A 19458-nucleotide genomic window follows, 5' to 3' on the forward strand; every position below is an offset into this window, starting at 1 on the left:
TACGGATTTTACTCGTTTTTGACCCTTTTTCTTTCACTAAAAAGGTCATAAAGTGGCCTAGCCTTATCGAATCGAAGCATGTAATAGTTCCTAGGAAATCTAACAAGCATATCTACGACATCCATGGTTTATTTTAGAATTTTTTAAAAAGGCCAAAATGGGGGTTAAGTGAATTTCCTTGTTAATATACGGATTTTACTCATTTTTGACCCTTTTTCTTTCACTAAAAAGGTCATAAAGTGGCCTAGCCTTATCGAATCGAAGCATGTAATAGTTCCTATGAAATCTAACAAGCATATATTCGAATTCCAAGGTTGATTTTATCATTTTCGAAAATGGACAAAATGAGGGTTAAGTGAATTTCCTTGTTAATTTACGGATTTTACTCGTTTTTGACCCTTTTTCTTTCGCTAAAAAGGTCATAAAGTGGCCTAGCCTTATCGAATCGAAGCATGTAATAGTTCTTAGGAAATCTAACAAGCATATCTACGACATCCATGGTTTATTTTAAATTTTTTTAAAAAGGCCAAAATGGGGGTTAAGTGAATTTCCTTGTTAATATACGGATTTTACTCATTTTTGACCCTTTTTCTTTCACTAAAAAGGTCATAAAGTGGCCTAGCCTTATCGAATCGAAGCATGTAATAGTTCCTAGGAAATCTAACAAGCATATCTACGACATCCATGGTTTATTTTAAATTTTTTTAAAAAGGCCAAAATGGGGGTTAAGTGAATTTCCTTGTTAATATACGGATTTTACTCATTTTTGACCCTTTTTCTTTCACTAAAAAGGTCATAAAGTGGCCTAGCCTTATCGAATCAAAGCATGTAATAGTTCCTATGAAATCTAACAAGCATATATTCGAATTCCAAGGTTGATTTTATCATTTTCAAAAATGGACAAAATGAGGGTTAAGTGAATTTCCTTGTTAATTTACGGATTTTACTCGTTTTTGACCCTTTTTCTTTCACTAAAAAGGTCATAAAGTGGCCTAGCCTTATCGAATCGAAGCATGTAATAGTTCCTAGGAAATCTAACAAGCATATCTACGACATCCATGGTTTATTTCAGAATTTTTTAAAAAGGTCAAAATGGGGGTTAAGTGAATTTCCTTGTTAATTTATGGATTTTACTCGTTTTTGACCTTTTTTTTTCACTAAAAAGGTCATAAAGTGGCCTAGCCTTATCGAATCGAAGCATGTAATAGTTCCTATGAAATCTAACAAGCATATATTCGAATTCCAAGGTTGATTTTATCATTTTCAAAAATGGACAAAATGAGGGTTAAGTGAATTTCCTTGTTAATTTACGGATTTTACTCGTTTTTGACACTTTTTCTTTCACTAAAAAGGTCATAAAGTGGCCTAGCCTTATCGAATCGAAGCATGTAATAGTTCCTAGGAAATCTAACAATCATATCTACGACATCCATGGTTTATTTCAGAATTTTTTAAAAAGGTCAAAATGGGGGTTAAGTGAATTTCCTTGTTAATTTATGGATTTTACTCGTTTTTGACCTTTTTTTTTCACTAAAAAGGTCATAAAGTGGCCTAGCCTTATCGAATCGAAGCATGTAATAGTTCCTATGAAATCTAACAAGCATATATTCGAATTCCAAGGTTGATTTTATCATTTTCAAAAATGGACAAAATGAGGGTTAAGTGAATTTCCTTGTTAATTTACGGATTTTACTCGTTTTTGACACTTTTTCTTTCACTAAAAAGGTCATAAAGTGGCCTAGCCTTATCGAGTCGAAGCATGTAATAGTTCCTAGGAAATCTAACAAGCATATCTACGACATCCATGGTTTATTTTAGAATTTTTAAAAACGGCCAAAATGGGGGTTAAGTGAATTTCCTTGTTAATTTACGGATTTTACTCGTTTTTGACCCTTTTTCTTTCGCTAAAAAGGTCATAAAGTGGCCTAGCCTTATCGAATCGAAGCATGTAATAGTTCTTAGGAAATCTAACAAGCATATCTACGACATCCATGGTTTATTTTAAATTTTTTTAAAAAGGCCAAAATGGGGGTTAAGTGAATTTCCTTGTTAATTTATGGATTTTACTCGTTTTTGACCTTTTTATTTCACTAAAAAGGTCATAAAGTGGCCTAGCCTTATCGAATCGAAGCATGTAATAGTTCCTAGGAAATCTAACAAGCATATCTACGACATCCATGGTTTATTTTAGAATTTTTAAAAACGGCCAAAATGGGGGTTAAGTGAATTTCCTTGTTAATTTACGGATTTTACTCGTTTTTGACCCTTTTTCTTTCACTAAAAAGGTCATAAAGTGGCATAGCCTTATCGAATCGAAGCATGTAATAGTTCCTAGGAAATCTAACAAGCATATCTATGACATCCATGGTTTATTTTAGAATTTTTTAAAAAGGCCAAAATGGGGGTTAATTGAATTTCCTTGTTAATATACGGATTTTACTCATTTTTGACCTTTTTTCTTTCACTAAAAAGGTCATAAAGTGGCCTAGCCCTATCGAATCGAAGCATGTAATAGTTCCTATGAAATCTAACAACCATATATTCGAATTCCAAGGTTGATTTTATCATTTTCGAAAATGGACAAAATGAGGGTTAAGTGAATTTCCTTGTTAATTTACGGATTTTACTCGTTTTTGACCCTTTTTCTTTCACTAAAAAGGTCATAAAGTGGCCTAGCCTTATCGAATCGAAGCATGTAATAGTTCCTAGAAAATCTAACAACCATATCTACGACATCCATGGTTTATTTTAGAATTTTTTAAAAAGGCCAAAATGGGGGTTAAGTGAATTTCCTTGTTAATTTATGGATTTTACTCGTTTTTGACCTTTTTCTTTCACTAAAAAGGTCATAAAGTGGCCTAGCCTTATCGAATCGAAGCATGTAATAGTTCCTAGGAAATCTAACAAGCATATCTACGACATCCATGGTTTATTTCAGAATTTTTTAAAAAGGCCAAAATGGGGGTTAAGTGAATATCCTTGTTAATTTATGGATTTTACTCGTTATTAACCTTTTTCTTTCACTAAAAAGGTCATAAAGTGGCCTAGCCTTATCGAATCGAAGCATGAAATAGTTCCTATGAAATCTAACAAGTATGTATTCGAATTCCAAGGTTGACTTTATCATTTTCAAAAATGGACAAAATGAGGGTTAAGTGAATTTCCTTGTTAATTTACGGATTTTACTCGTTTTTGACCCTTTTTCTTTCACTAAAAAGGTCATAAAGTGGCCTAGCCTTATCGAGTCGAAGCATGTAATAGTTCCTTGGAAATCTAACAAGCATATCTACGACATCCATAGTTTATTTTAGAATTTTTAAAAACGGCCAAAATGGGGGTTAAGTGAATTTCCTTGTTAATTTACGGATTTTACTCGTTTTTGACCCTTTTTCTTTCACTAAAAAGGTCATAAAGTGGCCTAGCCTTATCGAATCGAAGCATGTAATAGTTCCTAGGAAATCTAACAAGCATATCTACGACATCCATGGTTTATTTTAGAATTTTTTAAAAAGGCCAAAATGGGGGTTAAGTGAATTTCCTTGTTAATATACGGATTTTACTCATTTTTGACCCTTTTTCTTTCACTAAAAAGGTCATAAAGTGGCCTAGCCTTATCGAATCAAAGCATGTAATAGTTCCTATGAAATCTAACAAGCATATATTCGAATTCCAAGGTTGATTTTATCATTTTCAAAAATGGACAAAATGAGGGTTAAGTGAATTTCCTTGTTAATTTACGGATTTTACTCGTTTTTGACCCTTTTTCTTTCACTAAAAAGGTCATAAAGTGGCCTAGCCTTATCGAATCGAAGCATGTAATAGTTCCTAGGAAATCTAACAAGCATATCTACGACATCCATGGTTTATTTCAGAATTTTTTAAAAAGGTCAAAATGGGGGTTAAGTGAATTTCCTTGTTAATTTATGGATTTTACTCGTTTTTGACCTTTTTTTTTCACTAAAAAGGTCATAAAGTGGCCTAGCCTTATCGAATCGAAGCATGTAATAGTTCCTATGAAATCTAACAAGCATATATTCGAATTCCAAGGTTGATTTTATCATTTTCAAAAATGGACAAAATGAGGGTTAAGTGAATTTCCTTGTTAATTTACGGATTTTACTCGTTTTTGACACTTTTTCTTTCACTAAAAAGGTCATAAAGTGGCCTAGCCTTATCGAATCGAAGCATGTAATAGTTCCTAGGAAATCTAACAATCATATCTACGACATCCATGGTTTATTTCAGAATTTTTTAAAAAGGTCAAAATGGGGGTTAAGTGAATTTCCTTGTTAATTTATGGATTTTACTCGTTTTTGACCTTTTTTTTTCACTAAAAAGGTCATAAAGTGGCCTAGCCTTATCGAATCGAAGCATGTAATAGTTCCTATGAAATCTAACAAGCATATATTCGAATTCCAAGGTTGATTTTATCATTTTCAAAAATGGACAAAATGAGGGTTAAGTGAATTTCCTTGTTAATTTACGGATTTTACTCGTTTTTGACACTTTTTCTTTCACTAAAAAGGTCATAAAGTGGCCTAGCCTTATCGAGTCGAAGCATGTAATAGTTCCTAGGAAATCTAACAAGCATATCTACGACATCCATGGTTTATTTTAGAATTTTTAAAAACGGCCAAAATGGGGGTTAAGTGAATTTCCTTGTTAATTTACGGATTTTACTCGTTTTTGACCCTTTTTCTTTCACTAAAAAGGTCATAAAGTGGCCTAGCCTTATCGAATCGAAGCATGTAATAGTTCCTAGGAAATCTAACAAGCATATCTACGACATCCATGGTTTATTTTAGAATTTTTTAAAAAGGCCAAAATGGGGGTTAATTGAATTTCCTTGTTAATATACGGATTTTACTCATTTTTGACCTTTTTTCTTTCACTTAAAAGGTCATAAAGTGGCCTAGCCTTATCGAATCGAAGCATGTAATAGTTCCTATGAAATCTAACAACCATATATTCGAATTCCAAGGTTGATTTTATCATTTTCGAAAATGGACAAAATGAGGGTTAAGTGAATTTCCTTGTTAATTTACGGATTTTACTCGTTTTTGACCCTTTTTCTTTCACTAAAAAGGTCATAAAGTGGCCTAGCCTTATCGAATCGAAGCATGTAATAGTTCCTAGAAAATCTAACAACCATATCTACGACATCCATGGTTTATTTTAGAATTTTTTAAAAAGGCCAAAATGGGGGTTAAGTGAATTTCCTTGTTAATTTATGGATTTTACTCGTTTTTGACCTTTTTCTTTCACTAAAAAGGTCATAAAGTGGCCTAGCCTTATCGAATCGAAGCATGTAATAGTTCCTAGGAAATCTAACAAGCATATCTACGACATCCATGGTTTATTTCAGAATTTTTTAAAAAGGCCAAAATGGGGGTTAAGTGAATATCCTTGTTAATTTATGGATTTTACTCATTTTTAACCTTTTTCTTTCACTAAAAAGGTCATAAAGTGGCCTAGCCTTATCGAATCGAAGCATGAAATAGTTCCTATGAAATCTAACAAGCATATATTCGAATTCCAAGGTTGACTTTATCATTTTCAAAAATGGACAAAATGAGGGTTAAGTGAATTTCCTTGTTAATTTACGGATTTTACTCGTTTTTGACCCTTTTTCTTTCACTAAAAAGGTCATAAAGTAGCCTAGCCATATCGAGTCGAAGCATGTAATAGTTCCTTGGAAATCTAACAAGCATATCTACGACATCCATAGTTTATTTTAGAATTTTTAAAAACGGCCAAAATGGGGGTTAAGTGAATTTCCTTGTTAATTTACGGATTTTACTCGTTTTTGACCCTTTTTCTTTCACTAAAAAGGTCATAAAGTGGCCTAGCCTTATCGAATCGAAGCATGTAATAGTTCCTAGGAAATCTAACAAGCATATCTACGACATCCATGGTTTATTTTAGAATTTTTTAAAAAGGCCAAAATGGGGGTTAAGTGAATTTCCTTGTTAATATACGGATTTTACTCATTTTTGACCCTTTTTCTTTCACTAAAAAGGTCATAAAGTGGCCTAGCCTTATCGAATCGAAGCATGTAATAGTTCCTATGAAATCTAACAAGCATATATTCGAATTCCAAGGTTGATTTTATCATTTTCGAAAATGGACAAAATGAGGGTTAAGTGAATTTCCTTGTTAATTTACGGATTTTACTCGTTTTTGACCCTTTTTCTTTCGCTAAAAAGGTCATAAAGTGGCCTAGCCTTATCGAATCGAAGCATGTAATAGTTCTTAGGAAATCTAACAAGCATATCTACGACATCCATGGTTTATTTTAAATTTTTTTAAAAAGGCCAAAATGGGGGTTAAGTGAATTTCCTTGTTAATATACGGATTTTACTCATTTTTGACCCTTTTTCTTTCACTAAAAAGGTCATAAAGTGGCCTAGCCTTATCGAATCGAAGCATGTAATAGTTCCTAGGAAATCTAACAAGCATATCTACGACATCCATGGTTTATTTTAAATTTTTTTAAAAAGGCCAAAATGGGGGTTAAGTGAATTTCCTTGTTAATATACGGATTTTACTCATTTTTGACCCTTTTTCTTTCACTAAAAAGGTCATAAAGTGGCCTAGCCTTATCGAATCAAAGCATGTAATAGTTCCTATGAAATCTAACAAGCATATATTCGAATTCCAAGGTTGATTTTATCATTTTCAAAAATGGACAAAATGAGGGTTAAGTGAATTTCCTTGTTAATTTACGGATTTTACTCGTTTTTGACCCTTTTTCTTTCACTAAAAAGGTCATAAAGTGGCCTAGCCTTATCGAATCGAAGCATGTAATAGTTCCTAGGAAATCTAACAAGCATATCTACGACATCCATGGTTTATTTCAGAATTTTTTAAAAAGGTCAAAATGGGGGTTAAGTGAATTTCCTTGTTAATTTATGGATTTTACTCGTTTTTGACCTTTTTTTTTCACTAAAAAGGTCATAAAGTGGCCTAGCCTTATCGAATCGAAGCATGTAATAGTTCCTATGAAATCTAACAAGCATATATTCGAATTCCAAGGTTGATTTTATCATTTTCAAAAATGGACAAAATGAGGGTTAAGTGAATTTCCTTGTTAATTTACGGATTTTACTCGTTTTTGACACTTTTTCTTTCACTAAAAAGGTCATAAAGTGGCCTAGCCTTATCGAATCGAAGCATGTAATAGTTCCTAGGAAATCTAACAATCATATCTACGACATCCATGGTTTATTTCAGAATTTTTTAAAAAGGTCAAAATGGGGGTTAAGTGAATTTCCTTGTTAATTTATGGATTTTACTCGTTTTTGACCTTTTTTTTTCACTAAAAAGGTCATAAAGTGGCCTAGCCTTATCGAATCGAAGCATGTAATAGTTCCTATGAAATCTAACAAGCATATATTCGAATTCCAAGGTTGATTTTATCATTTTCAAAAATGGACAAAATGAGGGTTAAGTGAATTTCCTTGTTAATTTACGGATTTTACTCGTTTTTGACACTTTTTCTTTCACTAAAAAGGTCATAAAGTGGCCTAGCCTTATCGAGTCGAAGCATGTAATAGTTCCTAGGAAATCTAACAAGCATATCTACGACATCCATGGTTTATTTTAGAATTTTTAAAAACGGCCAAAATGGGGGTTAAGTGAATTTCCTTGTTAATTTACGGATTTTACTCGTTTTTGACCCTTTTTCTTTCACTAAAAAGGTCATAAAGTGGCCTAGCCTTATCGAATCGAAGCATGTAATAGTTCCTAGGAAATCTAACAAGCATATCTACGACATCCATGGTTTATTTTAGAATTTTTTAAAAAGGCCAAAATGGGGGTTAATTGAATTTCCTTGTTAATATACGGATTTTACTCATTTTTGACCTTTTTTCTTTCACTTAAAAGGTCATAAAGTGGCCTAGCCTTATCGAATCGAAGCATGTAATAGTTCCTATGAAATCTAACAACCATATATTCGAATTCCAAGGTTGATTTTATCATTTTCGAAAATGGACAAAATGAGGGTTAAGTGAATTTCCTTGTTAATTTACGGATTTTACTCGTTTTTGACCCTTTTTCTTTCACTAAAAAGGTCATAAAGTGGCCTAGCCTTATCGAATCGAAGCATGTAATAGTTCCTAGAAAATCTAACAACCATATCTACGACATCCATGGTTTATTTTAGAATTTTTTAAAAAGGCCAAAATGGGGGTTAAGTGAATTTCCTTGTTAATTTATGGATTTTACTCGTTTTTGACCTTTTTCTTTCACTAAAAAGGTCATAAAGTGGCCTAGCCTTATCGAATCGAAGCATGTAATAGTTCCTAGGAAATCTAACAAGCATATCTACGACATCCATGGTTTATTTCAGAATTTTTTAAAAAGGCCAAAATGGGGGTTAAGTGAATATCCTTGTTAATTTATGGATTTTACTCATTTTTAACCTTTTTCTTTCACTAAAAAGGTCATAAAGTGGCCTAGCCTTATCGAATCGAAGCATGAAATAGTTCCTATGAAATCTAACAAGCATATATTCGAATTCCAAGGTTGACTTTATCATTTTCAAAAATGGACAAAATGAGGGTTAAGTGAATTTCCTTGTTAATTTACGGATTTTACTCGTTTTTGACCCTTTTTCTTTCACTAAAAAGGTCATAAAGTGGCCTAGCCATATCGAGTCGAAGCATGTAATAGTTCCTTGGAAATCTAACAAGCATATCTACGACATCCATAGTTTATTTTAGAATTTTTAAAAACGGCCAAAATGGGGGTTAAGTGAATTTCCTTGTTAATTTACGGATTTTACTCGTTTTTGACCCTTTTTCTTTCACTAAAAAGGTCATAAAGTGGCCTAGCCTTATCGAATCGAAGCATGTAATAGTTCCTAGGAAATCTAACAAGCATATCTACGACATCCATGGTTTATTTTAGAATTTTTTAAAAAGGCCAAAATGGGGGTTAAGTGAATTTCCTTGTTAATATACGGATTTTACTCATTTTTGACCCTTTTTCTTTCACTAAAAAGGTCATAAAGTGGCCTAGCCTTATCGAATCGAAGCATGTAATAGTTCCTATGAAATCTAACAAGCATATATTCGAATTCCAAGGTTGATTTTATCATTTTCGAAAATGGACAAAATGAGGGTTAAGTGAATTTCCTTGTTAATTTACGGATTTTACTCGTTTTTGACCCTTTTTCTTTCGCTAAAAAGGTCATAAAGTGGCCTAGCCTTATCGAATCGAAGCATGTAATAGTTCTTAGGAAATCTAACAAGCATATCTACGACATCCATGGTTTATTTTAAATTTTTTTAAAAAGGCCAAAATGGGGGTTAAGTGAATTTCCTTGTTAATATACGGATTTTACTCATTTTTGACCCTTTTTCTTTCACTAAAAAGGTCATAAAGTGGCCTAGCCTTATCGAATCGAAGCATGTAATAGTTCCTATGAAATCTAACAAGCATATATTCGAATTCCAAGGTTGATTTTATCATTTTCAAAAATGGACAAAATGAGGGTTAAGTGAATTTCCTTGTTAATTTACGGATTTTACTCGTTTTTGACCCTTTTTCTTTCACTAAAAAGGTCATAAAGTGGCCTAGCCTTATCGAATCGATGCATGTAATAGTTCCTAGGAAATCTAACAAGCATATCTACGACATCCATGGTTTATTTTAGAATTTTTTAAAAAGGCCAAAATGGGGGTTAAGTGAATTTCCTTGTTAATATACGGATTTTACTCATTTTTGACCCTTTTTCTTTCACTAAAAAGGTCATAAAGTGGCCTAGCCTTAACGAATCGAAGCATGTAATAGTTCCTATGAAATCTAACAAGCATATATTCGAATTCCAAGGTTGATTTTATCATTTTCGAAAATGGATAAAATGAGGGTTAAGTGAATTTCCTTGTTAATTTACGGATTTTACTCGTTTTTGACCCTTTTTCTTTCACTAAAAAGGTCATAAAGTGGCATAGCCTTATCGAATCGAAGCATGTAATAGTTCCTAGAAAATCTAACAAGCATATCTACGACATCCATGGTTTATTTTAGAATTTTTAAAAACGGCCAAAATGGGGGTTAATTGAATTTCCTTGTTAATTTACGGATTTTACCCGTTTTTGACCCTTTTTCTTTCACTAAAAAGGTCATAAAGTGGCCTAGCCTTATCGAATCGAAGCATGTAATAGTTCCTAGAAAATCTAACAAGCATATCTACGACATCCATGGTTTATTTCAGAATTTTTTAAAAAGGCCAAAATGGGGGTTAAGTGAATATCCTTGTTAATTTATGGATTTTACTCGTTTTTAACCTTTTTCTTTCACTAAAAAGGTCATAAAGTGGCCTAGCCTTATCGAATCGAAGCATGAAATAGTTCCTATGAAATCTAACAAGCATATATTCGAATTCCAAGGTTGACTTTATCATTTTCAAAAATGGACAAAATGAGGGTTAAGTGAATTTCCTTGTTAATTTACGGATTTTACTCGTTTTTGACCCTTTTTCTTTCACTAAAAAGGTCATAAAGTGGCCTAGCCTTATCGAGTCGAAGCATGTAATAGTTCCTTGGAAATCTAACAAGCATATCTACGACATCCATAGTTTATTTTAGAATTTTTAAAAACGGCCAAAATGGGGGTTAAGTGAATTTCCTTGTTAATTTACGGATTTTACTCGTTTTTGACCCTTTTTCTTTCACTAAAAAGGTCATAAAGTGGCCTAGCCTTATCGAATCGAAGCATGTAATAGTTCCTAGGAAATCTAACAAGCATATCTACGACATCCATGGTTTATTTTAGAATTTTTTAAAAAGGCCAAAATGGGGGTTAAGTGAATTTCCTTGTTAATATACGGATTTTACTCATTTTTGACCCTTTTTCTTTCACTAAAAAGGTCATAAAGTGGCCTAGCCTTATCGAATCGAAGCATGTAATAGTTCCTATGAAATCTAACAAGCATATATTCGAATTCCAAGGTTGATTTTATCATTTTCAAAAATGGACAAAATGAGGGTTAAGTGAATTTCCTTGTTAATTTACGGATTTTACTCGTTTTTGACCCTTTTTCTTTCACTAAAAAGGTCATAAAGTGGCCTAGCCTTATCGAATCGAAGCATGTAATAGTTCCTAGGAAATCTAACAAGCATATCTACGACATCCATGGTTTATTTTAGAATTTTTTAAAAAGGCCAAAATGGGGGTTAAGTGAATTTCCTTGTTAATATACGGATTTTACTCATTTTTGACCCTTTTTCTTTCACTAAAAAGGTCATAAAGTGGCCTAGCCTTAACGAATCGAAGCATGTAATAGTTCCTATGAAATCTAACAAGCATATATTCGAATTCCAAGGTTGATTTTATCATTTTCGAAAATGGATAAAATGAGGGTTAAGTGAATTTCCTTGTTAATTTACGGATTTTACTCGTTTTTGACCCTTTTTCTTGCACTAAAAAGGTCATAAAGTGGCATAGCCTTATCGAATCGAAGCATGTAATAGTTCCTAGAAAATCTAACAAGCATATCTACGACATCCATGGTTTATTTTAGAATTTTTAAAAACGGCCAAAATGGGGGTTAATTGAATTTCCTTGTTAATTTACGGATTTTACCCGTTTTTGACCCTTTTTCTTTCACTAAAAAGGTCATAAAGTGGCCTAGCCTTATCGAATCGAAGCATGTAATAGTTCCTAGAAAATCTAACAAGCATATCTACGACATCCATGGTTTATTTTAGAATTTTTTAAAAAGGCCAAAATGGGGGTTAAGTGAATTTCCTTGTTAATATACGGATTTTACTCATTTTTGACCCTTTTTCTTTCACTAAAAAGGTCATAAAGTGGCCTAGCCTTATCGAATCGAAGCATGTAATAGTTCCTAGGAAATCTAACAAGCATATCTACGACATCCATGGTTTATTTCAGAATTTTTTAAAAAGGCCAAAATGGGGGTTAAGTGAATTTCCTTGTTAATTTATGGATTTAACTCGTTTTTAACCATTTTCTTTCACTAAAAAGGTCATAAAGTGGCCTAGCCTTATCGAATCGAAGCATGTAATAGTTCCTATGAAATCTAACAAGCATATATTCGAATTCCTAGGTTGATTTTATCATTTTCAAAAATGGACAAAATGAGGGTTAAGTGAATTTCCTTGTTAATTTACGGATTTTACTCGTTTTTGACCCATTTTCTTTCACTAAAAAGGTCATAAAGTGGCCTAGCCTTATCGAATCGAAGCATGTAATAGTTCCTAGGAAATCTAACAAGCATATCTACGACATCCGTGGTTTATTTTAGAATTTTTTAAAAAGGCCAAAATGGGGGTTAAGTGAATTTCCTTGTTAATATACGGATTTTACTCATTTTTGACCCTTTTTCTTTCACTTAAAAGGTCATAAAGTGGCCTAGCCTTAACGAATCGAAGCATGTAATAGTTCCTAGGAAATCTAACAAGCATATCTACGACATCCATGGTTTATTTTAGAATTTTTTAAAAAGGCCAAAATGGGGGTTAAGTGAATTTCCTTGTTAATATACGGATTTTACTCATTTTTGACCCTTTTTCTTTCACTAAAAAGGTCATAAAGTGGCCTAGCCTTATCGAATCGAAGCATGTAATAGTTCCTATGAAATCTAACAAGCATATATTCGAATTCCAAGGTTGATTTTATCATTTTCAAAAATGGACAAAATGAGGGTTAAGTGAATTTCCTTGTTAATTTACGGATTTTACTCGTTTTTGACCCTTTTTCTTTCACTAAAAAGGTCATAAAGTGGCCTAGCCTTATCGAATCGAAGCATGTAATAGTTCCTAGGAAATCTAACAATCATATCTACGACATCCATGGTTTATTTCAGAATTTTTTAAAAAGGTCAAAATGGGGGTTAAGTGAATTTCCTTGTTAATTTATGGATTTTACTCGTTTTTGACCTTTTTTTTTCACTAAAAAGGTCATAAAGTGGCCTAGCCTTATCGAATCGAAGCATGTAATAGTTCCTATGAAATCTAACAAGCATATATTCGAATTCCAAGGTTGATTTTATCATTTTCAAAAATGGACAAAATGAGGGTTAAGTGAATTTCCTTGTTAATTTACGGATTTTACTCGTTTTTGACACTTTTTCTTTCACTAAAAAGGTCATAAAGTGGCCTAGCCTTATCGAGTCGAAGCATGTAATAGTTCCTAGGAAATCTAACAAGCATATCTACGACATCCATGGTTTATTTTAGAATTTTTAAAAACGGCCAAAATGGGGGTTAAGTGAATTTCCTTGTTAATTTACGGATTTTACTCGTTTTTGACCCTTTTTCTTTCACTAAAAAGGTCATAAAGTGGCCTAGCCTTATCGAATCGAAGCATGTAATAGTTCCTAGGAAATCTAACAAGCATATCTACGACATCCATGGTTTATTTTAGAATTTTTTAAAAAGGCCAAAATGGGGGTTAATTGAATTTCCTTGTTAATATACGGATTTTACTCATTTTTGACCTTTTTTCTTTCACTTAAAAGGTCATAAAGTGGCCTAGCCTTATCGAATCGAAGCATGTAATAGTTCCTATGAAATCTAACAACCATATATTCGAATTCCAAGGTTGATTTTATCATTTTCGAAAATGGACAAAATGAGGGTTAAGTGAATTTCCTTGTTAATTTACGGATTTTACTCGTTTTTGACCCTTTTTCTTTCACTAAAAAGGTCATAAAGTGGCCTAGCCTTATCGAATCGAAGCATGTAATAGTTCCTAGAAAATCTAACAACCATATCTACGACATCCATGGTTTATTTTAGAATTTTTTAAAAAGGCCAAAATGGGGGTTAAGTGAATTTCCTTGTTAATTTATGGATTTTACTCGTTTTTGACCTTTTTCTTTCACTAAAAAAGTCATAAAGTGGCCTAGCCTTATCGAATCGAAGCATGTAATAGTTCCTAGGAAATCTAACAAGCATATCTACGACATCCATGGTTTATTTCAGAATTTTTTAAAAAGGCCAAAATGGGGGTTAAGTGAATATCCTTGTTAATTTATGGATTTTACTCATTTTTAACCTTTTTCTTTCACTAAAAAGGTCATAAAGTGGCCTAGCCTTATCGAATCGAAGCATGAAATAGTTCCTATGAAATCTAACAAGCATATATTCGAATTCCAAGGTTGACTTTATCATTTTCAAAAATGGACAAAATGAGGGTTAAGTGAATTTCCTTGTTAATTTACGGATTTTACTCGTTTTTGACCCTTTTTCTTTCACTAAAAAGGTCATAAAGTGGCCTAGCCATATCGAGTCGAAGCATGTAATAGTTCCTTGGAAATCTAACAAGCATATCTACGACATCCATAGTTTATTTTAGAATTTTTAAAAACGGCCAAAATGGGGGTTAAGTGAATTTCCTTGTTAATTTACGGATTTTACTCGTTTTTGACCCTTTTTCTTTCACTAAAAAGGTCATAAAGTGGCCTAGCCTTATCGAATCGAAGCATGTAATAGTTCCTAGGAAATCTAACAAGCATATCTACGACATCCATGGTTTATTTTAGAATTTTTTAAAAAGGCCAAAATGGGGGTTAAGTGAATTTCCTTGTTAATATACGGATTTTACTCATTTTTGACCCTTTTTCTTTCACTAAAAAGGTCATAAAGTGGCCTAGCCTTATCGAATCGAAGCATGTAATAGTTCCTATGAAATCTAACAAGCATATATTCGAATTCCAAGGTTGATTTTATCATTTTCGAAAATGGACAAAATGAGGGTTAAGTGAATTTCCTTGTTAATTTACGGATTTTACTCGTTTTTGACCCTTTTTCTTTCGCTAAAAAGGTCATAAAGTGGCCTAGCCTTATCGAATCGAAGCATGTAATAGTTCTTAGGAAATCTAACAAGCATATCTACGACATCCATGGTTTATTTTAAATTTTTTTAAAAAGGCCAAAATGGGGGTTAAGTGAATTTCCTTGTTAATATACGGATTTTACTCATTTTTGACCCTTTTTCTTTCACTAAAAAGGTCATAAAGTGGCCTAGCCTTATCGAATCGAAGCATGTAATAGTTCCTATGAAATCTAACAAGCATATATTCGAATTCCAAGGTTGATTTTATCATTTTCAAAAATGGACAAAATGAGGGTTAAGTGAATTTCCTTGTTAATTTACGGATTTTACTCGTTTTTGACCCTTTTTCTTTCACTAAAAAGGTCATAAAGTGGCCTAGCCTTATCGAATCGATGCATGTAATAGTTCCTAGGAAATCTAACAAGCATATCTACGACATCCATGGTTTATTTTAGAATTTTTTAAAAAGGCCAAAATGGGGGTTAAGTGAATTTCCTTGTTAATATACGGATTTTACTCATTTTTGACCCTTTTTCTTTCACTAAAAAGGTCATAAAGTGGCCTAGCCTTAACGAATCGAAGCATGTAATAGTTCCTATGAAATCTAACAAGCATATATTCGAATTCCAAGGTTGATTTTATCATTTTCGAAAATGGATAAAATGAGGGTTAAGTGAATTTCCTTGTTAATTTACGGATTTTACTCGTTTTTGACCCTTTTTCTTTCACTAAAAAGGTCATAAAGTGGCATAGCCTTATCGAATCGAAGCATGTAATAGTTCCTAGAAAATCTAACAAGCATATCTACGACATCCATGGTTTATTTTAGAATTTTTAAAAACGGCCAAAATGGGGGTTAATTGAATTTCCTTGTTAATTTACGGATTTTACCCGTTTTTGACCCTTTTTCTTTCACTAAAAAGGTCATAAAGTGGCCTAGCCTTATCGAATCGAAGCATGTAATAGTTCCTAGAAAATCTAACAAGCATATCTACGACATCCATGGTTTATTTCAGAATTTTTTAAAAAGGCCAAAATGGGGGTTAAGTGAATATCCTTGTTAATTTATGGATTTTACTCGTTTTTAACCTTTTTCTTTCACTAAAAAGGTCATAAAGTGGCCTAGCCTTATCGAATCGAAGCATGAAATAGTTCCTATGAAATCTAACAAGCATATATTCGAATTCCAAGGTTGACTTTATCATTTTCAAAAATGGACAAAATGAGGGTTAAGTGAATTTCCTTGTTAATTTACGGATTTTACTCGTTTTTGACCCTTTTTCTTTCACTAAAAAGGTCATAAAGTGGCCTAGCCTTATCGAGTCGAAGCATGTAATAGTTCCTTGGAAATCTAACAAGCATATCTACGACATCCATAGTTTATTTTAGAATTTTTAAAAACGGCCAAAATGGGGGTTAAGTGAATTTCCTTGTTAATTTACGGATTTTACTCGTTTTTGACCCTTTTTCTTTCACTAAAAAGGTCATAAAGTGGCCTAGCCTTATCGAATCGAAGCATGTAATAGTTCCTAGGAAATCTAACAAGCATATCTACGACATCCATGGTTTATTTTAGAATTTTTTAAAAAGGCCAAAATGGGGGTTAAGTGAATTTCCTTGTTAATATACGGATTTTACTCATTTTTGACCCTTTTTCTTTCACTAAAAAGGTCATAAAGTGGCCTAGCCTTATCGAATCGAAGCATGTAATAGTTCCTATGAAATCTAACAAGCATATATTCGAATTCCAAGGTTGATTTTATCATTTTCAAAAATGGACAAAATGAGGGTTAAGTGAATTTCCTTGTTAATTTACGGATTTTACTCGTTTTTGACCCTTTTTCTTTCACTAAAAAGGTCATAAAGTGGCCTAGCCTTATCGAATCGAAGCATGTAATAGTTCCTAGGAAATCTAACAAGCATATCTACGACATCCATGGTTTATTTTAGAATTTTTTAAAAAGGCCAAAATGGGGGTTAAGTGAATTTCCTTGTTAATATACGGATTTTACTCATTTTTGACCCTTTTTCTTTCACTAAAAAGGTCATAAAGTGGCCTAGCCTTAACGAATCGAAGCATGTAATAGTTCCTATGAAATCTAACAAGCATATATTCGAATTCCAAGGTTGATTTTATCATTTTCGAAAATGGATAAAATGAGGGTTAAGTGAATTTCCTTGTTAATTTACGGATTTTACTCGTTTTTGACCCTTTTTCTTGCACTAAAAAGGTCATAAAGTGGCATAGCCTTATCGAATCGAAGCATGTAATAGTTCCTAGAAAATCTAACAAGCATATCTACGACATCCATGGTTTATTTTAGAATTTTTAAAAACGGCCAAAATGGGGGTTAATTGAATTTCCTTGTTAATTTACGGATTTTACCCGTTTTTGACCCTTTTTCTTTCACTAAAAAGGTCATAAAGTGGCCTAGCCTTATCGAATCGAAGCATGTAATAGTTCCTAGAAAATCTAACAAGCATATCTACGACATCCATGGTTTATTTTAGAATTTTTTAAAAAGGCCAAAATGGGGGTTAAGTGAATTTCCTTGTTAATATACGGATTTTACTCATTTTTGACCCTTTTTCTTTCACTAAAAAGGTCATAAAGTGGCCTAGCCTTATCGAATCGAAGCATGTAATAGTTCCTAGGAAATCTAACAAGCATATCTACGACATCCATGGTTTATTTCAGAATTTTTTAAAAAGGCCAAAATGGGGGTTAAGTGAATTTCCTTGTTAATTTATGGATTTAACTCGTTTTTAACCATTTTCTTTCACTAAAAAGGTCATAAAGTGGCCTAGCCTTATCGAATCGAAGCATGTAATAGTTCCTATGAAATCTAACAAGCATATATTCGAATTCCTAGGTTGATTTTATCATTTTCAAAAATGGACAAAATGAGGGTTAAGTGAATTTCCTTGTTAATTTACGGATTTTACTCGTTTTTGACCCATTTTCTTTCACTAAAAAGGTCATAAAGTGGCCTAGCCTTATCGAATCGAAGCATGTAATAGTTCCTAGGAAATCTAACAAGCATATCTACGACATCCGTGGTTTATTTTAGAATTTTTTAAAAAGGCCAAAATGGGGGTTAAGTGAATTTCCTTGTTAATATACGGATTTTACTCATTTTTGACCCTTTTTCTTTCACTTAAAAGGTCATAAAGTGGCCTAGCCTTAACGAATCGAAGCATGTAATAGTTCCTAGGAAATCTAACAAGCATATCTACGACATCCATGGTTTATTTTAGAATTTTTTAAAAAGGCCAAAATGGGGGTTAAGTGAATTTCCTTGTTAATATACGGATTTTACTCATTTTTGACCCTTTTTCTTTCACTAAAAAGGTCATAAAGTGGCCTAGCCTTATCGAATCGAAGCATGTAATAGTTCCTATGAAATCTAACAAGCATATATTCGAATTCCAAGGTTGATTTTATCATTTTCAAAAATGGACAAAATGAGGGTTAAGTGAATTTCCTTGTTAATTTACGGATTTTACTCGTTTTTGACCCTTTTTCTTTCACTAAAAAGGTCATAAAGTGGCCTAGCCTTATCGAATCGAAGCATGTAATAGTTCCTAGGAAATCTAACAAGCATATCTACGACATCCATGGTTTATTTTAGAATTTTTTAAAAAGGCCAAAATGGGGGTTAAGTGAATTTCCTTGTTAATATACGGATTTTACTCATTTTTGACCCTTTTTCTTTCACTAAAAAGGTCATAAAGTGGCCTAGCCTTAACGAATCGAAGCATGTAATAGTTCCTATGAAATCTAACAAGCATATATTCGAATTCCAAGGTTGATTTTATCATTTTCGAAAATGGATAAAATGAGGGTTAAGTGAATTTCCTTGTTAATTTACGGATTTTACTCGTTTTTGACCCTTTTTCTTGCACTAAAAAGGTCATAAAGTGGCATAGCCTTATCGAATCGAAGCATGTAATAGTTCCTAGAAAATCTAACAAGCATATCTACGACATCCATGGTTTATTTTAGAATTTTTAAAAACGGCCAAAATGGGGGTTAATTGAATTTCCTTGTTAATTTACGGATTTTACCCGTTTTTGACCCTTTTTCTTTCACTAAAAAGGTCATAAAGTGGCCTAGCCTTATCGAATCGAAGCATGTAATAGTTCCTAGAAAATCTAACAAGCATATCTACGACATCCATGGTTTATTTTAGAATTTTTTAAAAAGGCCAAAATGGGGGTTAAGTGAATTTCCTTGTTAATATACGGATTTTACTCATTTTTGACCCTTTTTCTTTCACTAAAAAGGTCATAAAGTGGCCTAGCCTTATCGAATCGAAGCATGTAATAGTTCCTAGGAAATCTAACAAGCATATCTACGACATCCATGGTTTATTTCAGAATTTTTTAAAAAGGCCAAAATGGGGGTTAAGTGAATTTCCTTGTTAATTTATGGATTTAACTCGTTTTTAACCATTTTCTTTCACTAAAAAGGTCATAAAGTGGCCTAGCCTTATCGAATCGAAGCATGTAATAGTTCCTATGAAATCTAACAAGCATATATTCGAATTCCTAGGTTGATTTTATCATTTTCAAAAATGGACAAAATGAGGGTTAAGTGAATTTCCTTGTTAATTTACGGATTTTACTCGTTTTTGACCCATTTTC

Source organism: Medicago sativa, chromosome 8, assembly GCF_051527215.1.
Source record: "Medicago sativa cultivar Bolivia chromosome 8, Bolivia_mono, whole genome shotgun sequence".
In the NCBI taxonomy this organism is placed as follows: Eukaryota; Viridiplantae; Streptophyta; class Magnoliopsida; order Fabales; family Fabaceae; genus Medicago; species Medicago sativa.